The sequence below is a fragment of the Vulpes lagopus genome, chromosome X (assembly GCF_018345385.1).
Source record: "Vulpes lagopus strain Blue_001 chromosome X, ASM1834538v1, whole genome shotgun sequence".
Taxonomy (NCBI): domain Eukaryota; kingdom Metazoa; phylum Chordata; class Mammalia; order Carnivora; family Canidae; genus Vulpes; species Vulpes lagopus.
In genome coordinates this window covers 95,295,435-95,316,538 of record NC_054848.1, presented here as the reverse complement: position 1 = coordinate 95,316,538, position 21,104 = coordinate 95,295,435, and the positions used below count along the sequence as shown (strand labels likewise).

General features: G+C 38.0%; 1 protein-coding gene and 1 non-coding gene across 10 annotated transcripts in view; both read right to left on the bottom strand.

Annotated features, from left to right (window-relative positions):
• The window catches only part of STAG2 (stromal antigen 2), a 136,475-nt gene that overhangs the window by 89,104 nt on the left and 26,267 nt on the right, over nucleotides 1-21,104 (bottom strand). The gene's annotated exons all lie outside the window — the stretch shown is intronic.
• LOC121483741 lies at nucleotides 7,388-7,523 on the bottom strand. The gene has a single exon (XR_005985840.1). It is a non-coding gene; the product is annotated as a U4 spliceosomal RNA (small nuclear RNA).

Sequence of the window (21,104 nt, the reverse complement as noted above, 5' to 3'; positions counted from 1 at the left end):
CTTGTAAATGGTATACAGGATGATATAAGCACCACCCATTATTACCATCAAACCCACTTCACATTGGGGACCACTGGCTCACTGGCAGATTTCAAGCAGTAACAGATATCAAGACAGATTTCATAGGAAAGTAGATGAAAACATGCTGATCTTACCTGGATTTCAAGAGAAATCCAAATTTTTATTTCACATATTCTCAGACTGATTGCATCAAAATTTTATTTATTCAAGGTTACAAAAAGTATCTAAATGAAATATCGTTTATTACTAATTCACAGGAGGATAGAGATACCATTATAACTAAGGTACAATTCAGCTAATAAAAGCAAAGAGTAAACAAGCTAAACCACTTTATGAAGGATAATAGGAAATTCTAATCTAAAATTTAGAATTGCAGTTACTACTAGTAAGCACAAATTTTTTGTAATTTTAGTATGAACATGAAACACAACATACATGCTACATATTTAATATTTTTTGTACCCTCGATTTCTGGTTAGATATTTCTTTTTTTTAAGATTGATTTATTTATCTATCTATCTATCTATGAATGAGAGAGAGAGGCAGAGACACAGGCAGAGGGAGAAGCAGGCTCCGTGCTGGGAGCCCGACGTGGGACTCGATCCCGGGATTCCAGGATGGTGCCCTGGGCCAAAGGCCGGCACCAAACCGCTGAGCCACCCAGGGATCCCCTCGATTTCTGGTTAGATAATACCCTATTAAAATAGCATTAGCATCCACTTGATACAAACTGCTAACCTTTTCTACAAACATCCAGAGTATACAATTCATAGACTTAAATTATAATCATATTGAAGTTTGGAAATCCAATATGCTTTCACAATGAAGTTTATAAAGAAGTATGGATACTCTTCATTTCTTATTTTATTTTTGTTAAAGATTGTATTTATTTATTCGTGAGAGACAGAGAGAGAGAGAGAGAGATTGAGACACAGGCAGAGGGAGAAGCAGGCTCCATGCAGGGAGCCTGACTGAGACACAATCCTGGGTCTCGGGTCTCCGGGACCACGTCCTGAGCTGAAGGCAGACCCCCAACCGCTGAGCCACCTAAGCGTCCCTATTTCTTATTTTAGATCTAAGAGGTTGGTTTTTCATTTGGTAATTCTACACAATAACAATGACAGAAGGGTCATATGTATGTTGTACTCTAAATTTATTTAAATTCTAACCTTTAGTTTTCCTAAAAATTAAAACATGTAAATGACTTTTTAAAAGTTAAGTTTAAGCCAGATGGACACTATGAAAAACCTCAAATATCCCTGATGAACACCAACACAGAAATCCTCAAAAATATACTAGCAAACCAAAATCAATAGCACATTTTAAGTATTATACACCATGACCGGGCAGCCCGGGTGGCTCAGCGGTTTAGCGCCGCCTTCAGCCCAGGGAGTGATCCTGAAGACCTGGGATCAAGTCCCAGGTCAGGCTCCCTGCATGGAGCCTGCTTCTCCCTCTGCCTGTGTCTGTGCCTGCCTCTCTCTCTCTCTCCCTCTCTCTCTCTCTCTCATATAAATAAATAAAATTTTAAAAAATAAATAAATAAAAATATACACCATGACCAAGTGGGATTTATTTCCAGAATGCAAGGCTGGTGCAATGCACAAAAATCGATCACTGCAATGCACCATTTAAGAGAATGAAGGACAGAATATTTCATAATCATCAACTGATGCAGAAAAGGCATTTTTTCATGACAGAAAACACTTTTTCATGACAAAAATACTCAACAAAGTAGGAATACAAGGAAAGTTGTACCTCAACATAACAAAGGCAGTTATGAAAAGCCCACAACTAGTACCATATTGAATGGTAAAAGGTTGAAACTTTCCCTTTTAAGATCAGAAATAAGGCAGGGATGCCTGCTCTCACTACTTCTATTCAACGTAGTATTAGGACCCCTACCTAAAACAACTAAAAGCAAGAAAAATATATAAAAGACAACCACTATTGTAAAGAAAGAAGAAAAATTACCTATTTGCAGGTAATAAGATCTTGTACATAGAAAACCCTAAACATTTCACATTCACACACACTAAAAAAACCCTATTAGAATGAATAAATTCAGCCAAGTTGCAGGATACAAAGTCAATACACAAAAATCAGCTGTGCTTCTAAACACTAACAATGAACAATCCAAAAAAGAAAACTAAGAAAATAATTCTATTTACAATAGCACCAAAAGAAAAAAAAAACCTTAGAAATAAACCTAGCCAAAGGAGGTGGAAGACTTATACACCGCAAATTACAAAGTATCACCGGATAAAATTAAAGAGGACACTTGGGGTACCTGGTTGGCTCAGTCAGTGGAGCATGCAACTCTTGGTCTTGGGGTAGGGAGTTTGAGCCCCACACTGGGTGTAGAGATTACTTAAAATCTTAGGGCCGGGGACACCTGGGTGGCTCAGTGGTTGAGCCTCTGCATTTGGCTCAGGGTGTTATCCCCAAGTTCAGAACAAGTCCCACGTCAGGCTCCCTGCATGGAACCTGCTTCTCCCTCTGCCTGTGTCTCTGCCTCTCTCTCTCTCTCTCTCTCTCTCTCTCTCTTTCTCTCTCTGTGTGTGTGTGTGTGTGTGTGTGTGTGTGTGTCAAGAATAAATAAATAAAAATCTTAAAAAAGAAAATCTTAGGGACACCTCAGTGGCTCAGTTAAGCATCTGCCTTCCACACAGGTCATGATCCCAGAGTCCTGGAATAGAGCCCCATGGTGGGCTCCCTGCTCAGCAGGGAGGGAGCCTGCTTCTTCTCTCTCCCCACCCTCCACCCCACTCGTGCAAATAAATAACATCTTAGAGAAGAAAAATTAAAATGACACAAATAAGTCAAAATACACCCTATGGAAATTGATTGGATGACTGTTATTAAGATGTCCATACTACCCAAAACAATCTACAGATTCAGTGCAACCCCTATCAAAAACCCCAAGAGCGGGCCAACTGGGTGTGCTCAGTGGTTGAGCATCTGCCTTTGGCTCAGGTCATGAACCCAGGGTCCTGGAATCCAGTCCCCTATCAGGCTCCCCACAGAGAGCCTACTTCTCCCTTTGCCTATATCTCTGCCTCTCTCTATGTGTCTCTCATGAATAAATAAAATCTAAAAACAAAAAACAAGAGCATTCTTTTTTTGCAGAAACAGAAAAATTCATCATAAAATCCAAGGTACTACAAACAACCCAAACAATTTGGAAAAAAAGAAACAAAGTTGGAAGAATCACACTTCCTGATTTCAAAACGTACCACAAAACTACATAAAGACAGACATACAGACCAATAGAATAGAATGGAGAGGGCAGAAATAAACCCTTGCATACACATTCAAATTATTTTTGACAAGAGTGCCAAGACCACTCAATAGGGAAAGGACAGTCTCTTCAAAAATTGGTGCTAGGAAATCTTCACAAAAGGTAAAGATGAACCATTCATTATCTCACACCATATACAAAAATTAATTAAAAATGGGTTAAAGAGAATGGGGAAAAAAATAAATAAAAATGGGTTGAAGGCCTAAATGTAAGACCAAAAACTATAAAAGTCCTCCAGGAAAACGTAGAGGAAAAGCTTCAGAACATTGGAGTTGGCAATGATTTCCTGGATATGACATCAAAAGGTAATAAAAGCAAAACTAGGGATCCCTGGGTGGCGCAGCGGTTTAGCGCCTGCCTTTGGCCCAGGGCGCGATCCTGGAGACCCGGGATCGAATCCCACGTCGGGCTCCCAGTGCATGGAGCCTGCTTCTCCCTCTGCCTATGTCTCTGCCTCTCTCTCTCTCTCTGTGTGACTATCATAAATAAATGAAAATTTTTTTAAAAAAATTTAAAAAAAAAAGCAAAACTAGACAACTGAAACTACATAAAAAATTTTACACATCAAAGGACACAGAGTGAAAAGGCAAACTACAGAATAGGAGAAAATATTTGCAAATAATTTATCTGATAAGAGGTTAATATCCAGAATATATAAAGAATTTCTACAACTCAACAACAAAAAAACCAATTAATACAAATAAAATATGGGCAAAGGATTTGAATCAGAATCAAATCAAAACCACAATGAGATACCACTTCATATCTTCTGAGATGGCTAGAAATCAAAATACACACAACAAGTGTCTGCAAAGATGTGTAAAAAACTGAACACCTGTGCACTATTGTTAGGATTGCAAAACTGTGTGTCTGCTATGCAAAACAGTATGGAGGTTCCTCAAAAATCTTTAAATGGAACTGCCATATGATCCAGCAATCCCCACTTCTGGGTATATTTCCAAAACAACTGAAAGCTGGTTCTCAAGAGATATTTGTACTTCCCACGTTCATAGCAGCAGTGTTCACAATAGCCAAGAGGTGGAAGCAGCCCACATGTCCATCAACAGCTGAGTGGATAAACAAAATATTTTATATATATATATATATATAATGGATTATTCATCTTTAATAAGGAAGGAAATCCTGTCACATGCTACAACATGCATGAACCTCCAAGATATTATACTACATGAAATAAGCCAGTCAGTCACAAAAAGGACAAAAACTATATGACTCCACTGACATGAGGTACCTACAGTAGTCAAATTCATAGAAACAGAAAATAGAATGGTGGTTACCCGGGGGTAAAAGGAGTGGAAAAAGGGGAATTTTTTAATGGGTATAGAGTTTCAGTTCTTCAAGATGAAAAGTTCTGAAGATATTACACAACAATGTCAATTTAATTGGTGAACTGTCCACTTAAAATGGTTAAGATGGGGGACACCTGGTAGGCTCAGATGGTTAAGGGCAGGACTCTTGATTTTGGCTCAGGTCATGATTTCACATTGATCCCTGCATCAGGCTTCACACTGGGCATGTAATCTGCTCTCTCTCTCTCTCTCTCTCTCTCTCTCTCGAATGAATGAATGAATGAATGAATGAATGAATAAATAAATAAATAAATAAAATCTCAAAAAAGAAATCAAAATTCAGACACTTAATCAACTGAACCACCTGGTGCCCCAGAAATATAATTTTATAAAAACACTAACAATTGATATCTACACTCAAAGTACTTTGTTTTGACAAACAGATTTTTAATCTATTTGATATGGTAAAAAGGAACCAAAGCTAGTGTAACCTTATTACAAAGGATCCAAAGAAATATCTAGTTTTAAAAAAAATGGAAGCACTTGGTTGAACCATGCAAGGTAGTCCCACCTACATTTTCAGTTACTCACTACAGAGTATGAAAACGATCATTGAAACCCATTTTTAAAATATTCAAAAAAATTAAATAAAAATGTTCAACATTTTTCTCTGTTGTTCAAAATTTGATGGTACAAGTTTCATAGTTTAACAAGAGATCAGCACATTACTTAAAGCTGGAAAAAAGGGACAAGAACCTTCAAGCAGAAATCAAGCAAACTGCAATCAAGGGTTAGCATGCTAGAATTTCATAATGTGATGGTACTAGGAATTAAGTTACTGATCCGTAAAATATAGCAGGTGGTTCCATTACATTTGAGGGAGGGAGCATATAATACATAAAGATGTCCCAGCAAGAAGAGATATCCAAATATTAAAATATATTGTTAGATTACTGGCGCTAGGTATTACAGGGGGCCCCCTATTTTGCCCATTAACCTATTCCATTTTTAGTGCCTAACACTCACAAGTGCATTTCATCCACCTTGGTATACCATCCAATGATGAAAAAAAGGAAGACGAAAACCAACTCTCAACTTGAGCTCTAAGATGATGGGAATTTAAGTCCTAGAGCAATTGAGACCAAAAGACTACCTTATTACTAAACCACTATAAATATATTAAAGCATCCTGCAAAACATCCCTTCAAAGGATTATCTAAATGCTAAAAAAGGAAGCAAAATAATGATTCTGCACACATTTAATATTAAGAATGATATGCTATTAAAGGAAAATATATACTAGAACTAATGTTTTAAGTAATGGGTACACCTGAAAGTGTACTATACTTCAGAAAACTCAAAACTATCTTAAATTGGAGAGGTTTACAATTATTGCAACCTTACTTTTAAGACATAACTTGTTGTAGGGATCCCTGGGTAGCTCAGCTGTTTAGCACCTGCCTTCGGCCCAGGGCATGATCCTGGAGTCCTTAGGATCCAAGTTCCACATCAGGCTCCCTGAATGAAGCCTGAATTCTCCCTCTGCCTGTGCCTCTGCGTGTGTGTGTGTGTGTGTGTGTGTGTGTGTGTGTCTCATGAATAAATAAAATTTTTAAACAAAAGACTTAACTTGTACTAATGATTTATGTGCTAAGTCAATAGAAAAGAAACTTCTCAATTAGAAAACTTTCTATAGAAAAACATGTGTTCTAATGATCGACTTCACAAAAAAGTTTGTCAAATAATTTAGCAAAATCTAAGAACAACATGCATAAGGAGATTCTTCATATGCAAGTATCTGCATTTTATTCTATGATTATTACTTTGGCATTGGCAAAGTGCTCAAAATGCTCTTTTCATTATGAAAAGCAATCTCTACCATCAGAAATTATGCTCAGACTTCCTGATTAATAAATTCCAAACAAGAAAAAAATTCAACTGCTTCTTGCTTATTAATTCTGTTCATGTTTGCCAAATATCCCACTCATGTCATTTTACCTGAAAGTTTTACTTTATTATGTCCCCCCCACCCACACACAGGTTGGTCCTGTTATTACCTGCTTTGGTTAGCAATAACAACTAAGTATTCAACTATATTTCACCTCTTTTTCTAAAATTAGAGTAACAAGCAGTTTCTCAACTGTTTCACCTGTCTCTTTTTCTGACTAAAATTACAGAGTAACAAGCAGATTTCTCCAATGATGTAATAATCATCAGCATAATTACTAGTGAACCCATCTAATTCATATTGATTCTAACTTGCAGATAGATCAAAAAATGGTTCAGGGGCAGCCCGGGTAGCTCAGCGGTTTAGCACTCCCTTCAGCCCAGGGCCTGGTCCTGGAGACCCGGGAACAGGTCCCACATCAGGTCTCCTGCATGGAGCCTGCTTCTCCCAATGCCTGTGTCTCTGCATCTCTCTCTCTCTGTCTCTCATGAATAAATAAAATCTTAAAAAAAAATGGTTCAGGTTAGTACGGCAGATTCAACTCTCACTCCATGGAAGACATCAACACACCTCCTAACATCTTCTATTAGGTCTGGCACTTAATATCAATGTCTATAACAAACTGTTTTGGCCAGTATACTACTTCCAAGAAAGGACAGTAAAATAAGAATGTATAGGGGATTTCCGGGAGGCTCAGCAGTTTAGCACCTGCCTTCAGCCCAGGGCGTGGATACTGGAGTCCTGGGATCGAGTCCCACATCGGGCTCCCTGCATGGAGCTTGCTTATCCCTCTGCCCCCTCTCTCTCTCACTCTCATGAATAAATAAAATCTTAAAAAAAAAAGAACGTATATATGGATATATTTGTGCAAAAAATTTTCAATTAGCAATAATCGCGCCTTGGATAAACCTCATTGGCTACAATACTGCCACTGTGTAAAGCTTATTTGTGCAAAAAGAAATACTGGAAGGATTGACAAAAAACATTTTTTTAAGCTGCCTATGAGAGGGAAGGGATGAAACAAAATAGAGAAGGCAGAAGTCTCTGGAGACTTCTATGCATACCTTCCTATATCAAATTTTAACGTTTTTTTAAAGCATTTACTTATTTATTTATGACACAGAGACATAGGCAGAAACAGGCTCCCTGTGGGGAGTCCAATGCAGACTCGATCCCAGGACCCCAGGATCACGACGTGAACCGAAGGCAGATACTCAGCTGCTGAGCCACCCAGGTATCCCAAATTTTAACTTTTGATTGAGGAAAACGAATTACCTATGGAAGACATGAAATGAAACTTCTGAAATCCCTAAAGTTGAAAAAAATTTAGAAAAATAAACCTAATCATGTACATCAAATAAATTGTGAGTATACAGAGAAATCTTACCTATAGTAAGATTGTAAACACAACATCTGTTGTGAGATGAATTCCAAAGACAAAAATATAAAGAAAATTTAGACTCTACTTAATAAGTTTATTTGTTGTTAATACCAATTCTGTTCTTCTGAAGCTATTTTCTTTTCACTATAGGACAGCAAATAAGTAATCATGTTAATGGTACTAAAAATCAACAGTTTGAGTGTAAGAGAAAAAAGATAATTAAAAAAATCTTTTAATAACACATGCTAAAATTGAATTGGAGGAAGTACAAATAAAAACCACAATGAGATATCAAATAAACAAATAATAAACAAATAAACAAATAAAAACCACAATGAGGTATCACTATTCCTATCAGAATGGCCAAGATAAAAAGTAGTGACAAAACCAAACAACAGTAAAGAAACTGATTCTCATATATTGCTGGTAGAAATGTAAAATGACACAAGCCACTCTGGTAAAATGTTTAGAAGTCACTTATAAAAGCCATACATGCTTGCCATAAAAAAGAAAAGATCTTTTTTATTCAAGATTTTTATTTGAAAAAGAAAAAGAGTGCACACTGCACAAGTAGGGGGAGAGGCAGAAAGAGAGGGAGAAGTAGACTCCCAGCTAAGCAGGGATCCCAGAACCCTGAGATTATGACCTGAGCAGAAGTCAGATGCTTAACTGACTGAGTCACCCAGGTGCCCCAAGAAATGATCTTTGTGACCAGACAGAAGTGTTAGCTAAAAGCTATGGTGGTAATAACACTGCAACATATAAATATAACATCAACATACTGTACACCTTAAACTTACACCGTGTTATAAATTGTATTGTTATACATAAAAAATTCTAGAACTTAAAAACCATATAAACATTTACTATAAGAACCAGCACTTATTCCCAAGCATTATCCCAGAGAAACGGAAACCTATGTCCACAAAAATATGTATGTAAATGTTCACAACAGTTTTATGTAATAGCCTAAAATGGGAAACTATTTGGTTCTAGGTTGAATTGTGTCCCCCCAAAATTTATATTTTGAAATCCTAAACCCCCCCCCCATACCTTGGAATGTGACTTTATTTGGAGTTAAGGTGTTTACAGAAGTTATCAAGTTAAATTGGGGACTTCAGTGTGGGCCCTAATCCTGTTTGGTATCTTTATATAAAGGGGAAATTCAGTTAGTGGAGCATTAAACTCTTAATCTTGGGGTTGTAGGTTTGGAGTCCATGTTGGGTTAAAAGTTAAAAATCCTTTTAAAAATGGGTGGGGGCATTTGGAGAGACATGCACACAGTGAGAACATCATGTGAAGACAGAGGCAGAGACCAAGGTGATGCTTTTATAAACTAAAGAACACCAAAGATTAGATTGTCAGCAAAGCACAGGAAGCCCGGCAAGAGACAGAACAGGCTCTCTCCCACAGCTCTCAGAAGGAACCAACCTTGCTAACACCATGATCTAGGATATCTAGCCTCCAAACTGCAAAACAATAGATTATTATCATTCAAGCCATCCATTTTCTGGTACTTTTTAATGGGAACTCTAGCGAAGTAATGCAAACTAATATAAACACTAATTTCAAATATCCTTCAATGGGTCGATGTGGTACATTCATACTGTGGAATATGACTCAGCAATATAAAGGAATTAACTGATGGAATCCAACAACTTGGGTAGATTTCAAGACAATTATGTTGAGTGAAAAAAAGCTAATCTCAACATGTTATATACTGTATGATATCCATTTATTTAAGAGCCTCCAAAATGACACAATTATGGAGAACAAATTAGTGGTTGCCAGGGAATAGGGACAGAACTGAGGAAGGTGAGGGACGGAGATGAATATAACTATAAACAAGTAGTACAAGGGATCTTTGTGATGATGGAGCAGTTCTAGATCTTGGTGGTAGTCGTTACAATCATCTACACCCGTGATAAAATTGGACAGAATAAGGGGTGCCTGGGCAGCTCAGATAGTTAAGCATCTGCCTTCAGCTCAGGTCATGATTTCCAGTTTCTGGGATCTCCCTCTTCCTCTGCCTCTCTCCTCAGCTCTGTGTTCTTTCTCTCTCTAAAATGAATAAAATCTTTTTAAAAAAATTAAACAATCATAAACACAGTCACACAAATGAGTACACATACAACTGTAAAAATCTAAACAGACTGTGTATTACACCAATGCCAATTTCTTGCTCTTGCTATTGGACTATAGTTATGCAAAATGTTTTCACTGGTTGAAATTGAATGCAGGGGACCCCAGGGTGGCTCTGCGGTTGGGCGGCTGCCTTCAGCTCAGGTCGTGATCTCGTGATCTCGGAGCCTGGGATCCAGCCCCACATCGGGGTCCTGCGAAGAGCCTGCAAAGAGCCTGCTTCTCCCTCTGCCTATGTCTCTGCCTCTCTCTCTCTCTCTCTCTCTCTGTGTGTGTGTCTCATGAATAAATAAATAAATCTTTAAAAAAAGAAATTGAATGAAGAATACATGGAAAATTCTCTCCTGTTTTGGCAACTTCTTATAAAATGTAGTATTATACGAAAATAAAACTTTAAATGTCTAATCAAATTCCTAAGCAAAGTTTTAGGCACCTGGGTGGCTGTATCGGTTGAACCTCCAACTCTTGGCTTCAGCTCGTGATCTCAGGGTCATGGGAATGGAGCCTGGAGTCTTCTTAGGATTTTCTCCCTCCCCTCCATCTCTCTCTCTCTCTCTCTCTCTCTCTCTCTCTCTCTCTCTCTCTCATAAATACATACAGGGGGATCCCTGGGTGGCTCAGCAGTTTAGCACCTGCCTTTGGCCCAGGGTGTTATCCTGGAGACCCGGGATCAAGTCCCACATCAGACTCCCTGCATGGAGCCTGCTTCTCCCTCTGCCTATGTCTCTGCCTCTTTCTGTGTGTCTCTCTGAATAAATAAATAAATCTTTAAAAATAATAAATACGTACATACATATTTTTTAAAGAATGCTAGCAAGCTCCGCCCCCCCAAATGAAAAGGCAAAGGAATTACAACTGCCAAAACAATTGTGAAAGAGAACAAATTTAGAGGACCCACACTATACACTGTATCACAAATTACTATAAAGCTAGTTATCAAGACAGTACAAATAGTGATCAAGACAAACCAACAGAACTAGAGACCTGAAATAGACCCACATACACATGGTCACTTGGACTTTGACGAAAGTACCAAGGCATTTCAATGAATAAAGATAGTCTTTTTCAAAAGGATACCCATGTGCCAAAAAAATGTTACTTAATCCACATCTCATACCAAACGCAAAAATGAACTCAGAATGAATGCTAAACTCAATGTAAAAACCTAAAAGTAGATGGCTTTACTTGTGATCACTAAAAGATAAAAAAAAAACCCAATTATCATTTAAGCAGATATTATATGCATACAGTGGAATACTACCAAATAATAAAAAGGAACAAACTTCTAATATATGACTCAGCTGAATCTCAAATGCATTATCCTAAGTAAAAGGAGCCAGGCTCAATAAGCTACTTATTGTAGGATTCCAATTATATCAAAGTCTAGAAAAGGCAAAAGAAAAAAAAACCCACCTATGGACAGAGAACAGATCAGTGGTTGCCAGGGGCTCAGGCTGGGGAGGAAGACTGACTACACCAAGGATTACTGGGGGATCTGGGGGTGAAGGTACTGGAACTGTAATAATATCTTTATTATGAAGATACTTATGCAACTATATATATATATGCCAAAACTCACAGAACTGTACACTAAAAAGAGTGAATAGGATTTTATGTAAATGATATCCTAATAAAAAATTTTTAAATCTGTGTCCATCAAGTGCTGTCTCCCACTACCACTCAAATGCTTTCTTCTAATTAATTTCTTCAACATCTATACTGGAACCCCAAAATATGTTTTAGCCACTTGAACAATATTTAATTCATCGTTGCTTTGGTCATTTTAATCAATTAACACATAAACTGTCCCTCATACCAACTGACACAATTAAAGATTTTATCCAAAGGCCATAAAAGCATTTGTAATTTTCACAGATAATACCAAAATTGGCCTCCACAGACAAAGGTTATACCAATCTGTACTTCCACCAGCAACCTATGTGTGGGTCTGTTTCTGCACATTTACTAACAGCACTGTCAAGACTTTTGAATTTTGGGACACCTGAGTGGTACAGTCAGTTAAAAATGTCCCACTCTTGGTTTCGGCTCATGTTGTGATCTCAGCATCATGGTCATGAGCTAGAGCCCTGTGTGGGCTCCTCACTTAGCACAGAGTCTGCTTGTCCCTCTTCCGCCCCCTCTGCCCCTCCCTTTGCTCCCTCACGTACACGCTTCTTTCTCAAATAAATAAATATTTTTTAAAACTTTACAAAAAAAGGACTTTAAAATTTTGCCCAGGGATCCCTGGGTGGCGCAGCGGTTTGGCGCCTGCCTTTGGCCCAGGGCGCGATCCTGGAGACCCGGGATCGAACCCCACGTCAGGCTCCCAGTGCATGGAACCTGCTTCTCCCTCTGCCTGTGTCTCTGCCTCTCTCTCTCTCTCTCTCTCTGACTATAATAAATAAATAAATAAATAAATAAATAAATAAATAAATAAATAAATAAATAAATAAATAAATTTAAAAAGAATTTTGCCCATCTGCTATGGTTAAAAACTCAGGGTACAGGAGAATCTCCCTTAAATGAGATTCCACTTCACAAACTTAGGAACCAAACATACTTTAATAAATCCCCTGTTGCTCAAAATTGATAAACTAAAAGATTTAGATAATGTAGTATTATTCATCATTATCTGAATTCCTGCTAATGAACAACAGGAACCAAATAGGTCTGGCTAAAGAGGGGTACTTGTAGTTTTAATCTGCACTTCTCTAATTTCTTTATGTTTATTTAAGAGCCATTCTTATGGTCTTTTCCAGAAACTCTCTGCTCATGTCATTTGCCCATTTTCCAAGCAAGCTGATGATCTCTTTTTGCCAACTTCAAAAAGTTCTTCAAGTGTTAGGATAGGCTTTTTTATAAGATTTTATTTATTTATTCATGAGAGACACAGAGAGAGAGGTAGAGACACAGGCAGAGGGAGAAGCAGGCTCCATGCAGGGGGCCTGACATGGGACTAGATCCTGGGTCTCCAGGCTCACACCCTGGACTGAAGGTGGCGCTAAACCGCTGAGCCACCAGGGCTGCCCAGGATAGTCTTTCAAGCTTGGTAAGACAGATTCTCTCCATTGTTTCCACAGACAGATCACTTCCTGCTAAAATGGTGTCCTTGTGCAATACAATAGTTGTTGCATACAGCCCCATCATCTCTCCTAGTCTGACTAAACTTTGTCCACCAAGGCTTTATCTTCCAGCCTGCTCACCCCTCTTTATCTGCTGCCATTGCCACATACAAAGGATATTATATTTGCACTTGAGATGTGAGATCAGCCATCTCCTCTTAAACTAGCTCACTACTCTCCAAACTTCTCTGATGCACTACCTACAACCCCTACGTATTTTTTTGTAATCGGCACGTTACCTCTCTCCAAGTATGCTTTAAAGTTTGCAAAGGATATTTCTTCTATTCATCTCATTACGTATGTATCATACCCAAAAAGAAAAATGCTCTTACATCATGGTAAAACCAGAAGTCTTATCAAAATGCTTAAGTAATGTCATAAAATGGTTTCTATAACACATCAACAACTTCTACTGAACACTAATCAACAATAAATATTTTTTAAAAGGTTAAGAGTTTTGCCCAAGGTCACACCGCTGGTAAGAGGAAAGAATCTGGGCTTGAACCTGCCTTCTGCATATTTAGTTCACAAATAGGTATCTTGTTAGGCTAATCCACATACCATCTCTTCAGAACATAAATGAGATTATACTCTTAAAGTCTTCTGAATCAGTCCATTTCAAATATAAGAAAGGTGCTGGATTTCCTTCATCTGTATTTAAATATCTAAAACAATTACACAGAAAAACCCCCTGAAATGTCTTATACACCTTGTTCAATACATGCAATAACAATTGTTTCCTTACAGTTGTGTACACAAAACGATCTCTAACAAAATCCTGAGTAGCAGAAAATCCCCAACAGCTGCATTTTACCATCAATCTTACTCTAAAGCAAATAGGCATCTGCCACCTTTAATTGTACTTTTCTGAAAGGGAGCAGTAGCTCCACCATGAAACCTACAATTGATCACTTAATAATGGAAATGACTATGTACAAAAGAGTGGTTCTCTTAAATTCCAACTGCATAAAAATCAAAAAATGCTTATTAAAATGCAATGAATGTCACAGGACCCACACCTAGGACTTCTTCAGTAATCTACAGAAGTCTCAGATATCTGTATTATTCATAAATCCCCCACATAGGTAGGTCCATACTACACTTTAAGAAAAGCTGAGGTAAACCATAGAAATATGCAACTTCTGATGCACACACTGACTCAGTTTTAGAGACAGAATGCATAAGTAGTTGAGAAGAGAAGCAAAACACTTCCCCTTTCCTGTTTTGGGCCACTTTAATTGTCTGAACCTTATTCACTCAAATGCCAGAAACCCAGAGCTCAATGCATTTCCCCCAAAACGTCCTTAAGAAGCTTCCCAGAGTCTAAGCCATCAGTGGTCACCATACCACTCTTCTTCCCACAAGAAGGAAATGGGTCTTTTCTAGAAGATATTGCCCATGTTTAGGTTAACCAAGACTGAAAATACCCAGGAACTTTATTCCACATGGACTTCAATTTGCCACTGGAATCTTCCTCTTTCCAATTTCTATATTCTACAGAAACACCAGGAGCTACTGTTTTTTAGGAAGTCTGAGTAACCCAAAACAAAAGTTTACTTATTTGAAAACAAATATCAGATAAAAAGTTTATTTTTTAAATTGCTGAGTTTAAGAAAACCACAAGATAACCTCTTTTCAGCACTGATCATATTTTAACACCATCAAGCCACTTCCCAATCCTGAGGAGATCCTGCAAAGACCAAAAACTAATGTTTTGATTAATGAAACTGAACCTATGGCTCCAATTACAATGCTTGTCATTATTCCACAAAATGTACTGACTTCAATCTCTTTTTCCAGCCTGTAACCCTAACCACTCCCTTCTACTCAACCTAGAACCATTCTTTAAAGCCAAATAAAAACCCTAGCTTCTAACACTGGTTCCTGGTATCCTCTCAACCTAGCTATTCCTCCCCCACCCTATCCCCAAATCAATTGCCTGACTACCTGTTTCTGTTTACCTAGCATTTATTTCAGCCTTTAAACAATAAATTCTAATAACCAAAATAATTATCCTGTTCTATAAAATTCTCTCTACTCCAGCCCTTAATGAATCGCTTCTTTGAAGCGCAATACACTTCTAGTTAAATGCATAAAATAAAGGATTTCAACTGAAATACTAAAGACCTCTAAACTAGCACTGTGATAGCCCTGATGATAAAAATAAGAGGCATAATTTTCAAAATGTAAAAAAAGGATAAAAATGAATAAAACATGAACTCCACTTAACGATCATAATGCTGACATTTTTAGGGGTAGAAAGGTACTAATGTCTGCAACTTACTTTGAAATACATCAAAAAAAAAGGTCAATGATGGTGAGAAGGGAGCAATGGCTAAATGGATAGATATTTGACAAAGCAAGTATAGCAAAATGTTAAAGATAGAATCTAGGTGATGGATATATGGGTGATCACTGTACAATTATGTATGTTGTAAACTTTTCATAATAAAATATTGGGGGAAATGCATAAAACACAGTCATGCACACCCCCCAAATGAGCTTACAATACAGTGAAGGTGTCACACAAGCAATTACACAATTGAGTACAGTGAAAGTACACTGGCATAAATATGCATTAAGAAGCCCCAGGGCACAGAGAAGTGGCTCTTAAATGGGAAAGAGGAGCTTAGATATGGTTTCCATGTGACCCCAATCTAAATCTGGAAGGACACATTCAGTTATGCTGGAACGTTGGTGCAGGAATATTCCAGGCATTAGAAAGCTCAAGCAAAGAAACATGTAGGCATCAAACAGCATGGTATGTTAAGAGAACTAAGAACAGTTGGATACTACTACAATGTATGAGAAGAGGGAGACAGGGAGGGAGTAGGCTGGTTGATTTGGAATGCCCTGATAAACTTTTACTGAATCTCAATCACTACTCGCTGCCCTCCCCACCCCCCGTAAGGCATATTCCTTGTAGTCTTCCAGATAATCACTACTTCTTTCCAGTCCTATACTTTACACAAGTTTCCATCATTACAATAATGAACCTGTATTTTAATTTTTTGTTTCCTTAGCTACCTTCTATATTAAGACTGTGGACTCTTTTGAGGACAAAAACTGCATTTTATATACAATTCACTCTGAAAAGACATTATAATAGATACACAAAGTTTTTTTGACATAAAGTATGCCCTAAATCACATGCCCATGAACTTCCCACACAACAAAAATTGTCTAGGCTAACTTAGTATAAAGAATAATACAGGGCAGCTCAGGTGGCTCAGTGGTTTAGCGCTGCCTTCAGCCCAGGGCCTGATGCTGGAGACCAGGGATCAAGTCCCACATCATCAGGCTCATCAGGCTCTCTGCATGGAGCCTGCTTCTCTCTCTCTCTCTCTCTCTCTCTCTGTCTCTCATGAATAAATAAATAAAATCTTTAAAAAAATAATACAGTGGTGCCCAGGTGGCTCAGTCAGTTAAGCAGCTGCCTTTGGCCCATATCATGATCCCAGAGTCCTGGAATCAAGCCCCACGTTGGCGCTCCCTGTTGGAGCTCCCTGCTCAGTTGGGAGTGTGCTTCTCCCTCTCCTGCTTGCCACTCCCCCTGCTTGTGCTGTGTCAATTAAAATCTTTTTTAAAAAAAGAATAAAACTACTTTTTCTAGAAGAAAAAACACTAAATTACATGTATTCCCAGAAAAAAAAAATCTGCATTCTTAAAAGCTATGGGGGAGAATTAGATTCATAAATATTAAGTATACACTACTAAAAAAATGTGATTTTACAAAATACAAGGCAGTGTCATCAGGTGGAAAGAACAAATTACAGACCAATACATATAAGCTTTTTAAAAAAATTTTTTATAAAGATTTATTTATTTGTGACAGTGCCAAAATGCTTGCACACACACACATGCGACTGGAGGGAAGGGACAAAGGAAGAGGAGAGAGAATCTCAAGCAATCTCAACCAATACATATAAATATGATTCAATTTGTTTATGCTTACAAAATTTCTAGGATAGAAAGAAACTATTAGCAGTGGTTACTTCTGAAACTGAGAATGGAGGGATTGGAATTTCTCACCTTACACCTTTCTGTATTAAATTTTTATCATGGGTAGAGATCATTATTTTTATACAAGTAATAATACAGTTACTCCTTCTTTCAAAGTAGCTTGCTCTAAGAGCACCTGGGTGGCTCAGTATGTTAAACATCTGCCTTCAGCTCAGATTATGATCCCAGGATTCTGGGATGGAGTCCCATGTCAGGCTCCCTGCTTAGCGTAGAGTCTGTTTCTCCCTCTCCTTCTGCCCCTCCCCCTGTTTGTGCTCTTTAGTCTCTCTCTCTCTCTCTCTCTCCCTCTCTCTCCGCCCCAAAATAAACAAAAAATTTTAAAAAACAAAAAACAAAGTAATTTTTGCTAAACATTTTAAAAATTATTTGAAGGGATGCCTGGATGGCTCAGCAGTTGAACGTCTGCTTTCAGCTCAGGGTGTGATCCCAGGTCTGGGGATGGAGTCCCACATCAGGCTCCCCGTGGGGAGCCTGCTTCTCCCTCTACCTAGGTCTCTCATGAATAAATAAATAAAACATTTAAAAATAAATAAAAATTATTTGAAGACATGAAAACTATGCTATACAACCCATAAGTTTCCAGACAATGTTTGTGTAAAATACACAAGGTGAACATTCCAAAGAATTACAGTACGGAGAACTCTCAAAAGTTTCACTTTCAGACATATTCCCTGAATATTAATTTAAAACAAATCAGGGCACCTAGGTGGCTCAGTGGTTAAGAATCTGCCTTTGGCTCAGGTCATGACCCCAGAGCCAGGGACCGAGTCCTGTACGTCAGGCTTCCAGCAGGGAGCGTCAGGCTTCCAGCAGGGAGCGTGCTTCTCCCTCTCCCTATGTCTCTGCCTCTCTGTGTGTCTCTCATGAATAAATAAAATAAATAAATATACAAAATAAATAAAATCAGACTGCCTGGATGGCTCAGTCAGTTGAGCACTCAACTCTTGGTTTCCACTCAGGTTGTGACCTCCCAGGTTGGGAGACTAGCCCCACTTTAGGCTCAAAGCTCAGTGAGGAGCCTCCTTGGAGATTCTCTCCCTCTGCCCCTTCTCCCTCACTACCCCTCACATTAATGCAGCACATTAGCACTCTCTCAAAGGGATAAATCTTTTTAAATTTATTTTTTATTTTTTTTAAGATTTTATTTATATATTCATAAGAGACACAAAGACAAAAGCAGAGACACAGGCAGAGGGAGAAGGAGGCTCCATGCAGGGAGCCCAATGTGGGACTGATGGGGGACTCGATCCCAGGATTCCAGGATCACACCCTGAGCCAAAGGCAGACGCTTAGCCGCTGAGCCACCCAGGCATCCCTAAATTGTTTTTTTAAATAAAGCAAATCAGGGATCCCTGGGTGGCGCAGCGGTTTGGCGCCTGCCTTTGGCCCAGGGCGCGATTCTGGAGACCCGGGATCGAATCCCACGTCGGGCTCCCGGTGCATGGAGCCTGCTTCTCCCTCTGCCTGTGTCTCTGCCTCTCTCTCTCTCTGTGTGTGACTATCATAAATAAATTTTTAAAAAAATAAATAAATAAAGCAAATCAGAGGGGTATATACATGAGCACACACACACAGCAGTGGGGGATATCATTTTAACAATACCCTTAATTGGAACACAACTAGGAACTGAAAAAGTATTCTGGTAAGTTTTCAAACCACCAAGACCATCATATTATTTACACAGGCAAAGTCTAACAATCTTATTTTATTTTATTTTATTTTATTTTATTTTATTTTATTTTATTTTAACAATCTTATTTTAAAATCAGTATAAATGAGAAATATAAGAATCAATGGTGGAGTGTGTCTTATAGTACAGATGAATGGAAAAGAAGAAATCAAAACTAACACTTCAACGAGTCTTTTTTATGAAGCAATGAAACAGAAAAGAACACAAATACCATAAAATATATCAACCATAAAATATATGAAGTAATTTGAAAGGCAGAGGGCAGTAAAGTATTTGCTTTGCTGATTGACAAGACAAGCTACACAAAAAGCAATGGGCATAGAAGATTATAGTGGATGGTTTCCCTCATAATGCTGCATTGGGCTATGTATCTGGGGCGTAAAGCATGCTTCCTTCATGTCACCAAGAAGTTGAAGATTCTCAGATCCATTAAGGAAAAAAAATAGTTATATAATATAGGTCTACTTATTGTGGCTGTAATTTTCAAGAACAAGACTAACGGTAAAATGCAACAGGCTGACTGATAATGTGTGCTGAGAGTCCACTCGAAGAATAAAGTAAAACGCCAGTAGTTGAGAGTATTAAAGTCCCCTCAAAGTATAAGATACAATATATTGGACCATGTCATCTAAGTCAAAATTCCTGAATATCTTAAGGGCAAAGTTCTTCAACGCACACTACATAGGAAGCATTATGACCTTGGTTTCCACAAAATTATATGCAAAATTAGCTTTAAGAAACTCAGAACAATCACATAGCATTCATTACTCTGATAAATCACTTTTCATTTTTCTTCCCAGGCTTTGTAAGTGTGCCTAAATGCCTAGATGTAAATTTTTTCAATAATATAAACACAAAATAGGGGGCGCCTGAGTGACTCAGCTGATGGAGCATCTGTGTCTGACTTTATTTCAGGTCAGGTCTTAGGTTTGTGGGAGGGAGCCCCAGGTCAGAGGAATCTGCTTCTCTCTCTCCCTTTCCTTCTGCCCCTCCCCCCTGCTCTCTCTCTCTCTCTCTCTCTCTCTAAACTCTAAATAAGTAAAAATCTTTATAACTATAAACACAGAATGGATAATAGTACATAATTTTTCACTGGTATATGCATATCTACCATTTCTATAATATTCATAATAAAAAATACTAAGGGTTTCATGAAATTCTACCAGACATAATGTAAAATATACCTTATTTATTGTTAGACATTAAGACTGACCCCAATATTTCACTATAACTAACACTGCTTTCTGTATATAGATTTTATGTTGAATTATTCTGGATTTCTTCATCATTTGGTCCAAGTAGATCAGTATTTATTTTAGGGCTCTTGATTAGAGACAAGGTACATTTCTACAATTTTTGGCTATTTGTGAAATGGGAAATATGCACCTATTCTGTGCATGGTTACTGCCTAAAGGATTTATTTTTTTTAATAAAGATTTTTTATTTATTTATTCATGAGCAAGCAAGAGAGGGAGAGAGAGAGAAAGAGAGGCAGAGACACAGAAAGACGGAGAAGCAGGCTCCATGCAGGGAGCCCGACATGGGACTCGACATGGGACTGGATTTCGGGATTCCAAGATCAGGCCCTGGGCTGAAGGCGGCGCTAAACCGCTAAACCGCTGAGCCACTCAGGCTACCCTGCCTAAAGGATTTAAAATAACAGCAGTCAAGCACTTTGCTTAGTGCCTGGCACTAAGTAAAACTCAGTTAAGTGGTAGTAATATTAAAACCTTCTAGTCTACTAACATTTAAGATCAGAATAGTTGTTTATATCAATTTGTATGACTGTTAAATAATATAAAACCTTTGGTCCTATTTGTTACAAATGCTTTCCCAAATTTTTATTTCCTTAATTAATCTCTATACCCAATGTGGGGCTTGACCCCACAACCCCAAGATCAAGCATCACATGCTCTGCCAACTGAACCAGCTAGGTGCCCCAAAATTTGTTTTCAACTTAGTTGTTCCTTTCTGTATTGCAAAAAGTGAGTTTCGTATGTGACATTTTGTAAAATAATATTAATATTACTGAGCATGTTCCATGTGTCAGAAACTTAACATAATACACTATCTTTAATTATTTTAAGGTAGGTGATATCCTATTTTACAGATAAGAAAACAAAGAAGTTAGGTAATTTCCAAAGGTCACACAGTTGAGGAAAGGAA